The sequence below is a fragment of the Alligator mississippiensis genome, chromosome 1, assembly GCF_030867095.1.
Source record: "Alligator mississippiensis isolate rAllMis1 chromosome 1, rAllMis1, whole genome shotgun sequence".
NCBI lineage: Eukaryota > Metazoa > Chordata > Crocodylia > Alligatoridae > Alligator > Alligator mississippiensis.
Genome location: NC_081824.1, coordinates 137,521,467 through 137,540,605, shown reverse-complemented (window position 1 = coordinate 137,540,605; position 19,139 = coordinate 137,521,467). Strand labels below are relative to the sequence as shown.

The 19,139-nt window shown below is 42.8% G+C and overlaps 1 long non-coding RNA gene across 1 annotated transcript; it reads left to right on the top strand.

Annotated features, from left to right (window-relative positions):
- Nucleotides 1-12,273: 12,273 nt before the first annotated feature.
- Nucleotides 12,274-17,331, top strand: LOC132243968 (uncharacterized). Its single transcript, XR_009455534.1, has 2 exons — nucleotides 12,274-12,364; nucleotides 13,850-17,331. It is a non-coding gene; the product is annotated as an uncharacterized LOC132243968 (long non-coding RNA).
- The last annotated feature ends 1,808 nt before the right edge of the window (nucleotides 17,332-19,139 follow it).

The window sequence follows — 19,139 nt, the reverse complement described above, 5'->3', positions numbered from 1 at the left end:
TTGTCAGGGTTTAGTGTTGTCTGGGGAAATATCAATAAGCAGGGCCATTTCAAGTAGAGCCATCCAGGGATTAGTCCCTGGTCAAATGCTATTTAATATATTTGTATCATTTGTCTAGATAAGGATATATATATCTTTGGCTGGAAAATTTGGAAGACAGGATACTGTTACAAAGTGATCTAAACTGTCCAGTTAAATGGTCACAATAAACAAATGAAATCCACGTCAGCACACTAAGGCTGGGTGATGCACCGGATTTTGGATCCTCAGGGTACCAGTAGCCCTGGGAGCCCCTCAGGCAGACTACTGACTGAAGAGTCCCATGGAGAGGTGTGACCCTCAGCTCTAAACCCAGTGAACACATTATTCTTCATTATACACAACTGATTTATAGACAGGAAAAGATCAATAAACAAAGAAATATACTAACAATTGTTAATAACAAAACTAACAATCTAGAATAAATTCACAAATAAATCAGGTGGATAATATCAATAGACTAGGTGGTCCCACTTGTGTTAAACTACCTAAATAACTAAATTCACTTTGTTAAAACCCTTTAAAACAGTTCCCTCCCATAACCCAATTGATTTCCTTGAGGTCACAGTCCACTTCCCATAATAATAAATGGCAACACAGCTATAACTGTGATCCACCCTAGATGGTGAAGGCAAGGCTTCTGCTGCTCCAGAGGAAATGGACTCCTATAATTCTTCCTGGTAATACAGCAAAACAAGCTGTGAACAGCTGCTGCAGGAATAGGCTCCCTTGCATTTCCCTCTGGACACACACGTCCTGCAAACGCTAGTGATTAGGTGGCCCCTTGCGCACCTATGCTGGTTTGTGTTCTCTCAGCCCACTCCTTCTTGGGGCTGTCTCCCCCTCCCAGCACATCCACCCACAGACAGGGGCTTCCTTCTGCAGGTCACTGATTCTTTAGCTGGAGACTCCCAGCTCAGACAGGAGCTTCCCTGCAGCTCCAGCTCCAGCAAGCCTGCCAGTTTTGCTTACCAACCCCTTTCCACTCTTTCCCTGACACCTGCATCCCTGGTTGCACAGCTCTGAACCTGGTGGGGAATCAGCTTCTCATGGGATGACATAGGCTCTCCCCTGTCCTGATGCCTGCTCCCTGGCAAGTTTTAGCTCAGTCTCCCCTGGCTGAGGGCTAAGTCCCTACCCCCTCTCTCCAGGGCCAGAGTTAACTCCTCCCCAGCTTCTCTTCTTCTTTTCATTCCCTCAGCCTTTTATGGCTCAGTAGCAGCCAACTGGAGCCCTCGGTTTGCAATGGGGGATCTGGTCAAAATTCAAATGCTCCAGTAAAATGCATGCACTGTGCACAGCATACCCGTCTGTCTGGTAAAGCTATAGCACTGTCTGGAAACATTTTGCAGTCCTTTTCTTGCAGAGTTCTTGAGTGCTGCTCACCCACTCAGCCTGCAGCCAGGCAAGCTTTGCAGCTGTTACACAAAATAGGTTTTAATGCAGCTCAATGCATAGTAATGCATCTGGGAACAAAGGATGAAGTTTACAACTGCAAGACAGGGGACTCCATCTTGACAAACAGTGACTTAGAGAAAGACTACAATCAATTCCCTGTTATGCCCGCACTTCAGGCATTGCAGGCACTCTGCCTCTCTGTTCTCTGCCTGTGACTTTTAGCCTCTTGAGGTCTGAAATTCTTTAATCTAATAAAACCAATAGAGGTTTGGATCTGGAGCCGAATTCCCACAAAATTGGGGATACAAAAAACCTTGCAGGCTGGTTCAACCCATTCTAGAAGCAGATTACAACTCTGGTGTTTGAACTGCCCCAAAATTGAAGATGTGATTGTGCCTTGGTTAATTTGGCTTGAGACCATCTCTAAGCATGTTAGGTTCACAGCACCTCAGAAAGGATCACTGATGGAACTCTAACATGGAAGATGAGGCCTTTATCTCTTGAAACCTTGGTTTTCCACCATAGGAGCAGACAATGGATTTGTTTCCTCCACAAACTAAAAAGAGATTTAATTGCAAGGGGAAGAACTCAAAGCAGCTACTGAATTAAGACATTAACTAGGCTTTGCATAACATGTAAGAAATGGGGTAGTCTGGTACTCCTAGCAATGCAGCTGTTGCAGAAGGGGAGGGTGAAGGCTGGGTAAACTGCTCAAGAATTTCCCAATTTCTGGATTGAGTTTTGCAGCCTTGGCATACCTCCATGTTCCTGAGGCTAACACTGCCAGAGTAGCCAAGCTAACTAGCTGGAAGCTATATTTATTTCCATGAGCTTCAGTTACACCTTTGACTGCAATTTATGCATGTCCTATAAGGCTGTAATTCTAGGAAGGATTTGTTATATTATACATGTAACACTGCTTGAAACTGATTTAAATAACCAACTCAGCCTTAATTCTGGAGGCATAACAGCTAGCTCCCTAATACTTTGTTGCCATCCACCTCAATACTAAACTTTACAAATGAAATAACTGGAATTATGACTGATAGAGCTTATAAAAGAAAGCAGCAGAATAGTTACATGGGTTTTTTTTCTTGGCATTCATTGGGTGCCTGTACACGTGTAGGGAGACTGCACTGACGCACTGCTCTGACGCACTGTCAGAACAAACTTGATTGAGTTTGTTGGAGCATGCTAATTAGCACGCTTCAGCCAGCCTCTGCATCTCCTGTATCAGCATCCCCACTCTTCAAAATGTAGGTGGAAGCACTTTAGTTAAAGCACCCCTGCTGCCATTTTGAAGAGCAGGGACGCTAATACACAAGAAGCTGTGGGCACGTTAATTAGAGTGGTTCTTGAAGCTGCTTTAATTAAAACATTCCCCCCCCCCCATTCATCCCCCTGAGCGTGTGTAAAAATGCCATTTCTAGGTCATCATCTGATTAACCTTTGTGTGAGTTTATACTGAAAGATTTCCCTGTTATCTTCAGTATCTTTCTTACCCTCTTAAAAAAATAGTTATCCCAGTTGCCACAGTATACTTTTGAATCAGTACAAATTAGTAAGATAGCGTATTTATTTAATGAATTCTTTATTTAATCAAGTTAAATGTTGGCACGTTACTGCTTTTCTTGTTTGTTTGGGAAGTTTTATGTGGGTAGTATTGTGTAATTTTAAACCACCAGTCCTTTTAAGTGCTATAAAAGTCTGGAAATATTCTGTGTACTATAAAAATCCAATTACCTTTAAATTTATCATTCCATTTTCAGAAATCAAAAAAGACATCAAAAGAAATCAAAAAAGTTTTGCAATACTTGCTTCATTTGAGTAGCACTTAATTATCACACTTCTAATGGCTTCACTGTATACTTGTAGCAGGGTCCCCTAACCCCTGCTATGTAGTGGGCATATTTACATGAGATGCTTTACTTGAGATTAGAGAAAATTACTGTGCCGTAAGCATCACTGTCTACACATGCAGATGCTTACAGCACAGTAACTTGCTGTAATCACAAGTAAATTTACTACCTGTAAATCAAGAAGAAAATTTACTCCCAGTTAGTTACTGTGCAGTATGGCATGTGTTAACAGCTGACTGGAAGCACATTTGATCACATTTAGTTGGGGGTATGTAGGCAGTGGGGCAGGCGGGCTAGGGGAAGTTTAGGTTAGATATTAGGAAAAGCTTTCTCACCAGTAGGGTACTAAAGCACTGGACAGGTTACCCAGAGAGATTCTGAAATATCCATCCTTAGAGGTTTTTAAGACCTGTGTAGACATAGCGTTGGTTGGGATGATCTAGTTGGAAATGGCCCTGTTTTGAGCAGGGGGTTGGACTAGAAGACCGCCTGAGATTCCTTCCAACCCTCATTTTCTATGCTTCTGTGACATCACAATGTCTTAACTGTACATCAGAAGTCCCTGGCTGATTTAGAACCAGCACAGCCTCTCTTCTTTCCCTTTCCCTGGTGAAGGGGCTGTGTTGGGAGTGCTGGAGGACAGGGCTTACAGATAGCTGTACACACAACCCCCTACCTAGTGGGATTGTCACTTAAACGCTGATACCAACCTCTTTTGGCGCTCCTTTGCTTCAGCTCCCTGGGCAGTCATCATAGAATCATAGAAGTAGGGTCTGAAGGGACCTTGTAGATCTTCAAGTCCGACCCCCTGCCTGGGCAGGAGAGAAACTCGGCTCAAGTGACCCCAGCCACATAGGCATAGAGCTGCTTCTTAAAGACCCCCAGAGTAGGAGCCAGCACCACTTCCCTTGGAAGTTGATTCCAGATCCTAGCCACCCTAACTGTGAAGTAGTTCCTACGGATGTCTAAACTGAACCAGTCGCCCTGCTCGCCACCTTCCACTCCCCTTGCTTGCTACACACTGCTGAGCACAGTTTTGAGGGAATGAAACCTCTACTTGTTTCTTTTCAGGAAGACTTCTCTGGTCTTCCCCATCACACTGAGACATCGCTTGCAGCATGACCCATGCTGACTATACTATATCTCTTGCCTGCAGATGGTGTGCAGGTCCTTTTCATCCAAATGCATGATGTAATTTTTTCAGAGGCAGCTGGAAGTCAGGCAGAGCCAGAGGTTCATGAAAAAGTGAATCCCAGCATCAACTGTGGGTTAAATGCCAAGTTGGCAATATGCATTTCATTATCAGAGCTAGTGTGTATGGTAACGTCTGCCAAAGACACAACTTAAAAAAAACACAACAAAAAAACCTTTGTGTTTGGCGAAGTGCAAGATGTCATTTTTTTAAGGGGAAAGAGGTCTAATTTTGACAATTCCCCAGTGAGAGCCTCTAAAGTCTTGTTATATGTATGTGCCATTTCATTCCCTTTCTGCTATGGTAACCATTTGAATTACAAAGTAAATTTTAATTCCGTTTTCAAGTACTGGAGCAGTGGTAATATCATGGAACAGAATCACCACCCCTCCCCCCCCAAGAAAAGCACATTGTTTTGGAAGCTATAAGAGCTTTTGTTTGATTCTGTTTCTTTTTAAATAAGAGAAGGTCTCACTTGTTACAATATGGAGTAAACTAGTAAAGGCAGCATGGGTTTGGGAAGAGTGATGTGGTGGTTAGGGTGGGGGAGTGAAAGTGTTTTACTTCTGACTCTGACAGTAACTTGCTAAGGAAGCTCATTTGAGATGACCTGTTTTACTACTAGCTTTGTCAGCTGAGTCATAGATCCATCCCAAAATCTGGCTCATCACTCCGTTAGATATTCTGCATTAACATATATATATTCTTAATCAAGTCTATCACACACTATAAAAAGTGTGTGTACATGTGAAAAATATCTGTTAATCTCTCTCTCTCTCACACACGCACACACGCACACGCACATGCACACACACGCGCGCGCGCACACACACACACACACACAGCTTTAAAAGATCATTATTAAAGTTGCAAAATCAGATGCTCAAAAGTTAAGAACTGCCAGAATTCTGGTTGCCTCTGCAAGCTTAATTTTGTTCTACCTTTTGCATATACCTCATGATATAGGCTTTAAACTATTGTGCCTTACCCTGGCTCCCAATCTCTCCAACCCCTTCAAACACCAAGCTCTTGCACCTCTTTGCAATCCCAGTTTCCTTTCTCTTGGTTCCTCATCTGAAAATAGCGCCCCCCCCAAACCCTACTGACTTCCAGATCCAACTCATCCCTGTTTACCTGCCAGTCCCATGCCCTTGCACAGTCAGATGTTTATACTTTCCTGTTCCTCTGTAAGCTCTTTATTACTTTTGTATTTATTTATTAGATGAATATGCTGTCCTTTGCAAAAAAAAGCTCAGGGCAGCTTACAATAAAAGACAAAATAGCTTATAGAAACAGAATAAAACAAATAAAATAAAGAAAATTCCCTTCAAATATCCCCAGATTTGAAACAATCCACCCCCCACCACTGTCCTGTTTTGTGAAACTGAAACCCCCCACAAATACATTAGAAAACGTACATCTGTTAACGCTTTACCAACAGTCATTTTGTCAACTCAACTTGTGTGTTTGCATATGCAAAGGTAAGGAAAACCAAAAAGAATGAAAGGCTTTGGCCCTGTTTACTGAAGATAGCCCAAATTTTGTAAAGGATCAGGGAATTTTTGGGTGCCCAACCTGATACACCTTTAAGGGCCCTAGTTTTCAGCAGAAAGGTGCTTATCACCATCTAAAAATCAGCACCCTCCCAACGGTATTACAAGTTGGACCCTCAAAACCCCTTTGGAAAGGTGATGCAAGGAACCTTCAGTTGGAAAGCATTTTGCTATTTTTCTCTCACATAAAGAGCAAAAGTTCAGATTAAATAGTTTGTGTGGAAGGAGAAAGGGGAATGCCAATATAAATACATCAACAGATTAACTTCCATTTGTTAAAGCATTCTTTTTAGAATTAATTTATGTTCCAGTGCACTTCCCCCACTGATCTAATCTCCCAGCTGGCATTTGTTTCCTATACATTCATCCTACATGGTCCCTGAGTGCTGAGGTGGGGAGCAAAGAAAGCAGAAGAAAGAATTTCGCCTCTCAGTTCCCTTACTCAGCATCATGGTGGCCAGCAGCAGTCAGCCTCTGTAGCCCTGGGATGGAACATGCCTAATGAGAATGGGATCGTTAGGGAAGCTAGCTTCCAAGATCTAAGTCAATACTGGGAAAATCTGGACATTTTCCCATCTGAACAATTAAAAAAGAACCTTCTGATCACCTGGGTGACTTCCCTGCTATGTTTCAAGTACCAGACCAAAGCTTGGATGTGCTAGAGGTCCTCAGTGGAAAGGATGTAGGATTATTTTTTAACATGAACAGAACACCACATTTTTCCTAATCCTGTTTTTGGACATGCCAAAACCTTTTTTTACTCAAATTTCCCCGCTTTCTTGCTCTTGCTGAGATAGATACCCAACGTGGAGATTTTCAGTTTGAATGATAAATTATTTGCAAAATAATAACCAACTGAAAACAGGTCTTAGCATGGAAAATGTCAGATAATCTTAACCACAGGTGGTGCTACAACCTACCATGCTTATAAAAACTGAATGGAGAAACTTCCAGAGATTGCAGTGGATTTTGGATCATGCCCTTAGACAAAAGAGTAAAGACTGGCTTTGTTTAACCAGATGATTTTGTTGTTCCTCTCAAGGGAGATGAACTGGGAGATGACAGCAACAGGTCTGTGAATTCACGAGGGCTAAGAGCTACATGTCTAAAGCTGGCATCTCATTTGGTATAATAAACTAGAGAGTTGTCACACTATGACCTATGTCTCAGCACTTTGAGCTGAAGTAATGAACAGTGAGTAATATATAGTTTTCTGTGATCAAGAGCCAGTGCTTCAGAGTGGGTTGATTTGGTGGGCCAGCTAAAGCATAGATAGGCTTGAACTATTCCAAGCAATGTTTTCTTTTTTAAAAAAAGAATAAAATACATTTAATTTGGCACAACATTGAACCATTTTTGTGGCTCCCAGACTGATTGGGAACTTTGGCATTCAGCCTTTGATATCAGTTTGGGGCCAAGCAGACATAAACAGAACCCTGGAAGACTTAGTTTTTAGGCAGTATTTAGAAACCACTGTAATAACTCATCCCTCTCCAGGCTTATTATTAAACTCAGCCAAATCACTTGTTCCTGCAATTGTAGAGCCTCCCTTTGCCTCATGGCATCAAAGAAGGGGAGAGACAGAGCCTCTGGCTCAGTTCTTGGTTATAGAAATAAATTGTGTTACCCAGTTTTGCAGACTCTGACATTCATATTATCAGAACATTTACGATATCTTGGTTAGCAAGTTTGTTCCAAAACAATTGGGGCTTCTGGAAATAAACAGAGAGCTATTGTAATCTAACATTACTCACAGTATAGCAAAATTAATTTGCTGAAACGTCCCAGTGCTGGAAATTAATTTTGGGCAGGCAGCATCATTGCTTATTTGTATTGTTTTCCTTTGCTAAGCAAAAATTGCCATATCTACTCTTTGGGAATATAAGAGAAGGGAATAAGATGAAGGGGAGATATACTGTCCAACAGGGGTGTGCAAAATGGGCTGTATTCAATTCAGGTTCAGATTTGGCCTGAATTGGGGACAACAATTCGATTCTTTGATTCGGATCACTGTCCCCGATTCGATTCAGCCAAATCTACAGATTCGATGCTGATTCAGAGAACCAGCGATTCAGACATAGATACAGCTTTAAATGTTCTTTCTACATACCTCAAGGTACCAGGCATGGTTCGTGAATGCTAAGATGGTGGGGTGGATGGAGCGTCCCACAAGAGCATGGCGGGGGGGCCCCCCATGTGCTCAGCAGCGAACCTGGAAGTGGACTGGAAGTACTTCTGGTCCACTTTTGAGTCTGCTGCCGAGCATGAAGCGGGTTCCTCCCTTGCCCCACCAGCTCAGCGCTGTGCCATGGGGGGACCCTGGGTGCCCCACTAAACCATTCCCAAGTTGGGGGAGGGGCATGGGAAGGCACAGGGGGGCACTCCCCGGCAGACCTGGAAATGGGAAGGAAGTGCTTCTGGTCCACTTCTGGGTCTGCTGCCAAGCATGCTGGGGACCACCTCTCGCGCTCCTGTGGGATGCTCCATCTGCTCCAGCATTGCAGCATTGACGAACCGCCTGCTACCTAGAGGTATGTGGAGAAAACATCTAAAGCTGTGTCTATGTCCAAATCGCCAAATCTTTCTGAATCTCTCTGAATCGATTTGAAGGGTTCCGATTTGATTTAAAGAGATTAAAGTGTCTCCTCATTCAATTCGGATTTGGAGATTTGGCCACCAAATTGGGCCAAATCTCCACCGAACCAAATCAGGGACCAGAGCTTCACACAGCCCTACTGTCCAAGTTCTGAGTGCTGAAGTTATCCTGGTCTGTCACATTTGCTTATCTGAGCCTGGAGATAAAAATTGGCTCTTCCAGGAAAAAGCTAACATTGGCTTCTTGCACAACAGAAATTCTCTTTGTACCATCAAGGAGACAATCAGAAAAAAAGTTTTTCCTGATGTGTGCCCATGGCTGTGGTGGTGATTTTTGGGTCTGGACCAGAGTTTGGCTACAGTTTGTGTTTAACAACAAAACAAAACTAGGGTTCAGAAAAGGATTAAAAGGCATTGACATCTTACCAGCTGATCTTGCAAAACACATGCTAGCTGGAGCCAGAATGTCACCGCTCCAGATGTGCATTCAGGCTCTTCTATCCCAAAAACCTTTGAGATACAAGGCAGAGCCAAAACCTAAGAGCAGGCAAGGAATAAGTGAGAATCAGCTCCTTCCCTGAGTTCTACAGGGACTGGGGTTTCCAATCTGATGTTGGCCCTTCTTTATAATAGGGTTGATATCAGAGGCACTGAAGATTGCTTATGAAGCAGGTCTTGCTGGTCCAATGAACCAGCATAGTGTAGCCTCCAGCACTATTGTATTGATGTATGGATGGAGAGAAATGCTGAGTATGTTCCATGTGCTTGTCTGGTAAAGGTATATACCATGTGTCTCACCACACAGCTGAGAGCACTTTTACTATTCCCTTTGTATGGGGCTGTTTGGGAACCAACCAAAGAAAACCTTTTCTCTCAACACTGGCCCTTGTTTTTTCCTTGGTCATCTCTCATAGTATTCACCAAGCCAGGTTCTGTTTGTGGCAGGTGGGAGGTCCCTGGTTCTTTGTCTCCCATTCCCTTTGGCTGCTGAGAGCCTTTAATCTGGGAGCGGGGAGGAAGGCGCAGCTAGCACCAAGGACTCAGGGAGTAAAGACTCAAGGAGGTACAGAACCCCTGCTACCTGTCTCTAGCTGCTTTTGTCTTCCACTGAGTTGTCCCCACTTCTTTTCGCCTCATCCAGCATCCTGCCTGCCTCACACTATCCAGACCTCTCTATTGCTCCTACTTGTATCCAAATATGGGCAGCCATATATTTGGAGCTGCTTCAAAAGTGGGTGGGGGGATTACTGCTCCCAACCATGCAGCAGCTGTTACAGTCTAACAGTTATGTGTGGACCATTTGGGAATGATACGTACAGCAGAAGCACTCCAACTTTCACACTGATTTATCCTAGCTAAGTACAGACATTTAAAAAGCCAGAGGTGAATTCAATCTAAATTATGCACTTTTCTGTAAGCAGCATAGTTTAGATCAGTAGTGAACAGACATTCGCCCTTTGGGAGGTGGGAGCAAATCCTAGATTGGGTTCTATCATTTTTAAACCAGTCTATGTGTGCTGAACTTCTGTCCTGTTATTGGTATAGACCGGTTCCTGATCACCTAGACCGGTAAAAGTATAATCTCTGTACCTGGCCCCAGGGTTAAAATTGGAGTAGTTTTGCTGCCTTAGTATCACTCCCAGCTTGTCCACACCTGAATATTAGAATGTAACAGATGCTGTGTGCGCTCCAGATCAGGAGCTCATCTTTTGAGACATTCCCCCTTGAAATAGCTCCAAATATACATGTGTCCATACACTTAGCTCACTGTCATTGACTATTCATAAGAGACTGAACCTGCACTTAGGCAGGAGCTGTGAAACAAAAGCCAGTCTGTGTAGTGAAGACTTCTACTCCCTATTCTGGCTGGATTTTCTCAAATTCTTTATTTCTTAGCAGCCCTGCTTCATCAAGGTGATAGATTCTTAATGTAAGTACAAGCCATGTCTTTTCTTTCACACAATAAGTCCCTGCAACCTTATGATTTCCTCTTAGGACCACAGAGTTGTTTGATTCTCTTTTCCACTTCCTTCTGCTTATACAAATTTTTCCACTTCTACTTTTCCACTTCCTTCTACTCAGGGACATCATTCCCCATGAGAGCAATTGGACTGGCAGGGAGAGAAGCACTGAGCTGTCCAATAAAACTTCCTCTACTGCTCCTAGAGCTACAGCAGCTCAGCTCCAGTTGGAAAGCCAGTGGCAGCCCTGATAAGTTTAACTGCACAGGCAGCTGCTTTAATGATGACTTTTGAATGAACTGTTGACACAAGTAAGGTTTTCAAATTATGAACAGCAGCTAGGCACAGTACTTTCAGTATTGAAATAAAATTGAATTTAATCACTAGTGAAAGTTCTTCCAACAGAATGTCATTAATTATTTCAAAATAAAGCCTTAAAGCTTATGTTAACAGAATTTTGTTAGAAGAATACAGTAAAATGGCACCAGGCATCCTTTCCCTTCTTTTCTATGCTGTCATTAAAACAATGAAGAGCAAATATAGCTTGGCAGCTATTAAGCAATTAACCTTTTTCATAAACATTACAGTATAAGATCCTTACAACGAGGCTATGCTGATTAATTTCTATACAATCCTACACATAACATGTAGGCCTGTGCGAGTAGGCAGCTATTCGATCCAGCTTCAGATCTATCCACTTCAGATGGCAGCGATCCAATCCGGAGCTCAAGATTGGTTTCCCAATTCGATCTGGCCGAAGCAGCTCTGAAGCTTTGGAGCCGCCTCGGAGATCTGGCCATAGGGTATAATGGGGAATCAATGAAATATCTATAACTTTGTTGTTTGTTGTCTGATTTGGATGAAACTTGCAGGAATGGTAGCCTCTGCTGAGAGCATAATGCCTGCCAAGGTTCAAGAAGTTAGGTATAGGGGTCATGGGGGAACTGCACCCCAAATTCTTGAAAGCAAAACTCATGTCACATGTATGTGTTACACCACAGCAGGCTGAAAACTGCAGGGATGGTGGCCCCTGCTGAGGCCACAAAGCCTGCCAAGTTTCAAGGAGATAGGTGCAGGGGCTTGGGGGAAACTGCAAGCTGCTGATAGGCAAAACTCATGACATAGATGACCCTGTGTGTGTTAAGGTGCAGTAGGCTGAAAACTGCAGGGGTGGTGGCCCCTGCTGAGGCCATGAAGCCTGCCAGCTGTCAAGGAGATAGGTGGAGGGGGAGTCTGGCTTCTGGGGCCCTGCACCTCTGGCTGCTGCCAGGCAAAACTCATGATGTGGGTGGGTGACACTGTGTGTGTGTTAAGGTGCACCCTTCCTGGTGCTGGGGCCTCTGCACAACATGGCAGTGTGCCCCAGTGAGGTCTCCTCCTCCCCTACAGCCTCATGCCCGGTCTACCACTTTACATGACTACAGGTAAAATAACTTAGCTGGCTCAACACCAGTAGGGTCAGCAGCAGCATCAAAGGTATCCAAACAGAACTGTCACAGAGCCTGTCGTTTTATAAAGGAATTGACAGCAAGAAGTAAAGATGTTGTGTTGTGTTGGACATATGATGTTACTCTTGGTGTGTGATGGCTTATCTTGTGTTTTTATGTCTATATGTTTATTATGAAAAAAAAAGGAGTACTTACAAAAATATATCTTTGGAAACTTTAGGGCTGAAAACCCCTTTGTCAGGCTGAGGAAGTACTTGCAGTTGGTCCTGGATGGAAGGAATAGTAAAGAAGCCAGAGGCTGGCCTGGTCCGCAATGCAGGTAAGAAAGCCAGTCAGTGAAAATGAAAATGGAGGTGTCAGGGGCTGAGGGACAGGCTGGGGTGGGGGGGTAGGGGGAAAGGGGGCTGTAGCAGTGCAGGTAAAAGTGCAGAAGTGCCTGGGGTGTCTGATGTCTAGCAGGTCTCAGTGTGCCAGAACTCCACTGTGTATATTGAGTCCATGAGTTTCTGTACCTACTACCTAGGAGGCTGATGAAGTGCAGTTCATAGGCCCAGCTCTGAAAAGTGGTTTGTACATTCAAACAAGCATCCAACCTCATCACCAGAACTGAAGTCAACTTCCTACAGCTCAAAACACAAAACCTGCCAACTAGCTCCAGTCCCCCCACAAACTGCACACCAGAAACTATCAAAGACAACAAAACCCAGCTACCTATGGGGACACATTCCTCACCAAAATAACCACTCTGTCTCCTGTCTCTCAGGCCTGATCCTGAGAGGGAACAAATTCCAATGCAAATCATTGTAGTCTTACATCTGGAAAATTAATCTAAACTCTAGAAGAAAAGTAGTAAGGTGGTCTAGCATTTAGATCAAGAGTTTAAGACATGAGAGAACTATGTCCTGTTCTGAGTCCAACATTAGCCTCTTGTATGAATGTGAGCAAGTAATTTTTACTTCTCCGCACCTCAACTTCCCATCAATGAAATGATGTTAGTTTTGCTTATCATTAAATTGAGGTGGGATCAAAGGACTGAAGAGGCCCCAGGGCCATTGAGTGCAGTCCCCAGTGTTCAGAGGCAACCTTTAATTAAATGAATCCCCCAGATCTCCACCAACATGCTCAACATAAAAAGCTGGGAAGATGAGGACACTACCAATACCTTGCCACTGTAATGACAGGGAAGTAGTTAGTTTAGATATGTTAGGAAGCTACCTAGGTAGCTATGGTAACCTCAGGTGTACAACATGCTACTAAGTATTATTAATATTTGATTAATACACAGCATTTAGGAAGAGATCAAATGGACAATTTCAGATGATAATTTTTTACAGGCAAGTTGTATTCTGTGTCACTGCACGTAGAGTGTATAGAAACTATCCTTTTCATCCAGCCACATACATACATGTGGCATGGAGAGAAATTTCAGTCTCCAGCTCAGACACATTGATTTTTACTCAGACAGTGACATAATCTTGCACTTGGATAGCACCTTTAAGCATTTTACAATCTGAAAGTGATATAAGGCTTTCTCTGTGTATCTGTACACAGGTCAATTGATTGATTAAACTATCTGTCTATCTGTCTGCTTTATATACATACATGTATATACATATCCCTATCTATCTATCTATCTATCTATCTATCTATCTATCTATCTATCTATCTATCTATCTATCTATCTATCTATCTATCATGAATTAGGACATAGGTGGACAACTGCTATAGCAATTATTTACATACATAGATTGGTTCTGAGTGACTTTCATGAGTTAATTTCACAATTTCACTTGTGCTCTTTCAGGTGATCCAGAGTAACTGACCACAAGAGCAGATCCAGGAGGGGTTCAGTGGTGCAGTCACCCCCAGCTTTGTCTGTGTCATACATGCACAGTGAGCTGGACTGCCCCGTGCCCCTGGACAAGCCGCCCAGGCTCCGATTGTCCCACCACCGAGCCTGGCTGGGGCCCCATTCACCCCAGCCCCTGCTTCTGCCTCTGCCCCATGCCCTCCTTCACCGCTAAGGCCTTGATCTGCCCTCCCCATGGGCCTTCCCCCTCCCCTGACCCCTTTCCCCACAGACTGACCTGCTGGGCAGACGGGGTGGGGGCGCGGGACATGTGTGCTCAGCTCCCCCAAATAATTTTTGTCCCTCTGCCTATGGGTGGCTTCTGCCACTGCATGCACTCCTGGGCAAGTATGGGGCATGTGCCCTACAGATCTGTGCATGGGATGAGGGTGGGCTGCCACTGTGAGCTTTGCCTTGGGCACTAAACTTTGTTGCTATAGCACTGCCTGGGGCCTTTCCCATTGTACTGCATGGCTGCTTCACAATGGGGATAACATGTACCCCTTTGACCAAAGGCTTACAAGCATATCTGCTGTGGGACTTATGATGACTTTCAGGTCCCTGGAATCGTACATGTTGAGAATCCTCCTTTCTAGTTTACAGCATAGAAGTCAGCATCCAGAGTGGCTGAAGTTGTTTTTCAGCCTGTACGGGAGCATTCATCACTTTCAATGACAGCTTGCCCCTTGTTTTGTACATTTTGCAGATGTTACTAGTTGGCTTGAAGGGGCAAGAAGCACGTGTTGAGAGCCAATTTTTGCCATTGGCTATTTCAGAAGTTTGAAAATTCTTGTTAAAAAAGCCTCGAGCCTTAAGATAGCTTCATCTTCTCTGATCTAAAACAGTAAAGTATTGCCTGCCAGCTCAGCTTTGGAAGGGACTCAATTGCCCTCAAGGCAAGCAGATTCCAGAAGAAGCCAACATACTGTATCATCCATAGGGCTACTCCCTGCCCTGAATAAATGCTCTGTGAGCAACTAAGAATAATACCTGTTTTGAGTGGAGCTCCATGAAGATTAAACATGCATATTTACTGCCTGAATTTGGGTACAGAAAACAATATGCTGAGGTGCAGGTATCTTTCTTGCTTGCTCTTTTTCCACTGTTTCATACTCAGTGGCCACGTCTACATGAGATGCTGACTGTGCAGTAGCTTGCTAATACTGCTCAGTAGCTTGTTTCTACTGCACAGTAGCATCGCATGGCATGAAGCATGACGTGACACTACTGTGCAGTAATAACAAGCTGCTGCTCAGTATTACCAGCTACTGCGCAGTCAGCATCACCAAAAAGCTGTTCAAGGACACTACTGCACAGTAAAACCAGTTACTGCACAGTCATTTAGTACTTGTGTATGCAAGTATTAAATGACTGCGCAGTAACAAGTGCGCAGTCAACATCTTGTGTAGACGTGGCCAGTTATTACATGTTTCAGCACAGCCCAGTCAGCCCATTTGTCAAACGAGACAGGGATACCAGTGGTGCATAATGTCAGAATGATGTGTTTGGGATCAGAAGGCTTTTTCTTTTCATGTACTAAGTACCTCGTACATTTGGCTGTATTGAAAAAAAAATGGGATATTGGTTCAGTCCAGTATAAGTTCTGATTCAGGAAAGCATGTGCACGTGCTGAACTGGAGATGAATGTCAGTTGTGATACTTGGGTTTGCTAAGTGCCTCATTTCAAAAGCTCTCCATGCTGTTTCCTCTTTGCCCCCTGAATTCTACCTGCCACCTTCTCAGTCTGATCTCAGCCTTGTCAAAACCTATCATCTCCTTAAAAAAAGAAGTTGCAGAATAATTAATTTGTTGTGTGCACATGTATGTACATGTGTGCCCATGCACTAATACACAGCTGAAATTAATAAAAAATGCAACATATTTTAATCAGAGATATAACAGGCCAGTACTATGCCCTGGGCATCCTGGATCCCTGTCTTCTACCTCCCTTGGCAGCACATGGGGCTAATGCCCTGCTCACCTACTCATCCTTACACTACTGATTGTAATATACTCTTAGAAAGTTATTTTATGAGAAAATATGAGGATGGGAGGGTTTCAGAGTAGAAGGAGAAAGCTTGGATAATTAACATTATATAAGATATACCTTTAAAAATGAAACCTTTAATTCATGGACAGCAAGTCATAATTTCCTCTTACAATTTCCCTTAACAAAACACAGTTACAACATAGAGGGAATTACAGTTGTTGAATGCATTCCACAAGAAGGTTATATGAAGCCACTCACTGTTTGGTGAAGGGTTAGTAAACATGTACTTTACATTGATTAATAAAGTAACTAGGGATGTAAAGAAATCTCACATTTGGCCAGCACCCAGAAAAACACAGCTTGCTCCCTAGCAAGTACAGCTAAGCCCCATTGCTTCCTGGAAGTGCATCTGACTGGATGGATTTTTTTGTCCCTTGAGGAGCAGAATATGATATTTTGAAAGAAGAAAGGAAACATTTGACACCTCAGCTCCTTTTGGTGCTTTGAACCCACCGCTGCAAAGCAGAGGGGTGGGTAGCCACATTAGTTTGAAGTCAGGCAGAAGGTGTGGCAGGGTGCCACTTTAAAGACTAACTAGTTCAGAGGCACGACTTCATCACAGGTTAGGAATTTACTTCCATATCAGAAATCTCCTTTTCATCTTCCTTGCCCCCTGGATTTTCCCCAGTGTGGCAACACAATGCTGCCAGAGTGGTAGGTGAGGTTTTTGGCTCTATATCCTTAGGTGAGTTTGGGAAAACAGGGCCATGATAATTTTGGTTAAAAGCCAAAAGTATGATTTGGATCAAAGCTGTGTACACATTTCTCCACACAGTTCTATCAATGTACCTAATTTCTGGATTTCAGTTAGTACTGTTTTAACACCAAGTTAGTGTTGAGTTTAAAATCAAAACTGTCAATAATAAGCTATGGTCTACACACAAATAATATCAAGGGGACTATCAAACTCATGTAATCCTTGCTTAAATCTAGATCCAAACAGAGGTTACCAACTAAATCCACATGCATGCACTGCAGAAAGTATTGTGCACAGAAGTTTAACCTTTTGTTTTAGTTCAGTAAATATCTTTTACCAGCATACTGTAGATTGCAAACATTGACATGTATTTTGTTGCCAGCAATGAGTAATCTGGTATGCAGTCTGACTGTTTTCCCCCTTTATTAACAAACAGGCCTAACAAAAAATTGGAGCACTGCTTAATGCAGTTAATTTTACGATTTCTTTGTCAGCTAGGCATTTTTATTTTTCTTGGGATGGAAAGAAGTTACCCTGTGCTAGGTATCAGACAGTCTATTACCTGCTGGAACAAATGCAGTCTTCTTCATTATGTTTTTTTGGAGATTTCTGAAACCCTTTTTCAAAAAGGGTTTTTGGAAACCCCCCCTTTTTTAATGCAAAGTTTATTAAACTCAATGTTGTTGCTTTTGTACTGTTGCTGGAATTTATTTCCTCTGTACCCAATTTGTATTCACTCTGTGCTTCTCCACATAAGAGGCTTAGGGACATTTTGTGATTCAGCATAGCATAATGCTTTGTATCCTCTTCCCAGAGATAATGAAATGCAGAAGGCCATGTTGTGAGCATGTCTGCTCCCTGCTGGAGGAGAGAGGTGCTGTAACAGGGTTACACTGCAGGGACTACACACTGTATAGAACAAGGACACTGATACACTGAGAAGAGGAGATGGTTTTGGTATGTCTATATAAACAGGAAGAGGGAGGATAGTTTCTATCCTAATTTATAAGAAAAGGCAGTAAGGAGACTGCATCCTGAAGCTTGTAATCACTGGTTGTCTTGGGGGAAGAAAGAGATGTCCATGTCTTGGACATGAATTTAAAAAATCTGCAGATCGAATGGATCTAGAATGAAATGAAGATTGTAGATCTATGCTTAGAAAACCTAAAATCAGTGATGACTTCACTTATAAGTGATTGTACTCATGACTATTTCCCCTTGGAGTTACTCTCCATGTCCCTTTCAGAGTCCTATGTATTTTTCCTCCTTCCATTTTTTCATCTATATCAAACACTGTTGTGTGCACATGCATGTCATGTATCCATGTGTCCATACACTAACGTGCACCTGAAATGTAACCAATATTTTATTATAAGCTGATTTCATAAGACTTTCTCTGGAGCTGCATAAGACGTTCTCTAGGGACACTGGCCATAGGACAGGGCCATTGAATCCAGTCCCATTATCCAGGGCAACCACACCATATATTATTGTTCAAAAACTGATCATGGTCTATAATAAAAGTACTTAGGTAACTCGTCCTCACTATTCCTACTGGAAGGCTGTTCCAAAACCTCATTCTGATGGACAAAAAGCTGCCAATTTCCAGATTAAAACAATTTATGACCAGTCTATACCAGTTTGTTCTTCTGCCAACATCATCTTTCAGTTTAAAGAGTTCTTTTCTCTCTTTGGGGTTTATCCACCAATGTGTTTATAAAGGACAATTATGTCTTCATAGCCTTACCTTTCATTCCAGTTTTGTGACTCCAATCTTAAATTCTCTCTGCATGAGATTCTGATCTTTCTTTAGATCAGTGAGTCTCAGGTAGGGTGACATAGTCACGTTAGTTTGGAGTCAAGTAGAATGCAAGGTAGAATTGCACCTAAAAACTAGGCAAATTAGATAGATAGATAGATAGATAGATAGATAGATAGATAGATAGATAGATAGATAGATAGATAGAGCACAAACTCATGAGCTGAAGCTCACTTAATCAGACGCTGTGAAAGGATATGCAGAAGGCAGAGTATAAGAAGGAGAGAGAAATTAGAATATACAAGATAAGAGAGAAGGGGAGAGAGGTGCAGGTGGGGGTGGGAGGGAGTCAGGGCTGGAAGAGATAAGTAAACAAGTAGTAAACCCATAGGAACATGGGAGTCACAAAAGTAACCTAGATAATGGGATAAGAATCCATGGTCCCTGTTTAAATCATATTTAACACAATCCAGTCTGTGGGTAATTTCTTTGTTCACCAGTTTTCTGTTCAAATCAGTTTTTAAAAGGTTACTGTCTAAGAACAGCCACCTTCAGGTCCATGATAGTATCCAAGGATGTTAGTATTCTGCCACAGGATTGTGTCTTTCTGCAGATGATGTCAGGGTGGTGTTCATTCATTCTGTCATATTGGGAACTCCCTGTCTGTATATATCAATCTCAACTGGCGTTCCAGGACACTCTGGGGCCACCAGATCCTTTGAAAGATGACCCAAGGTGT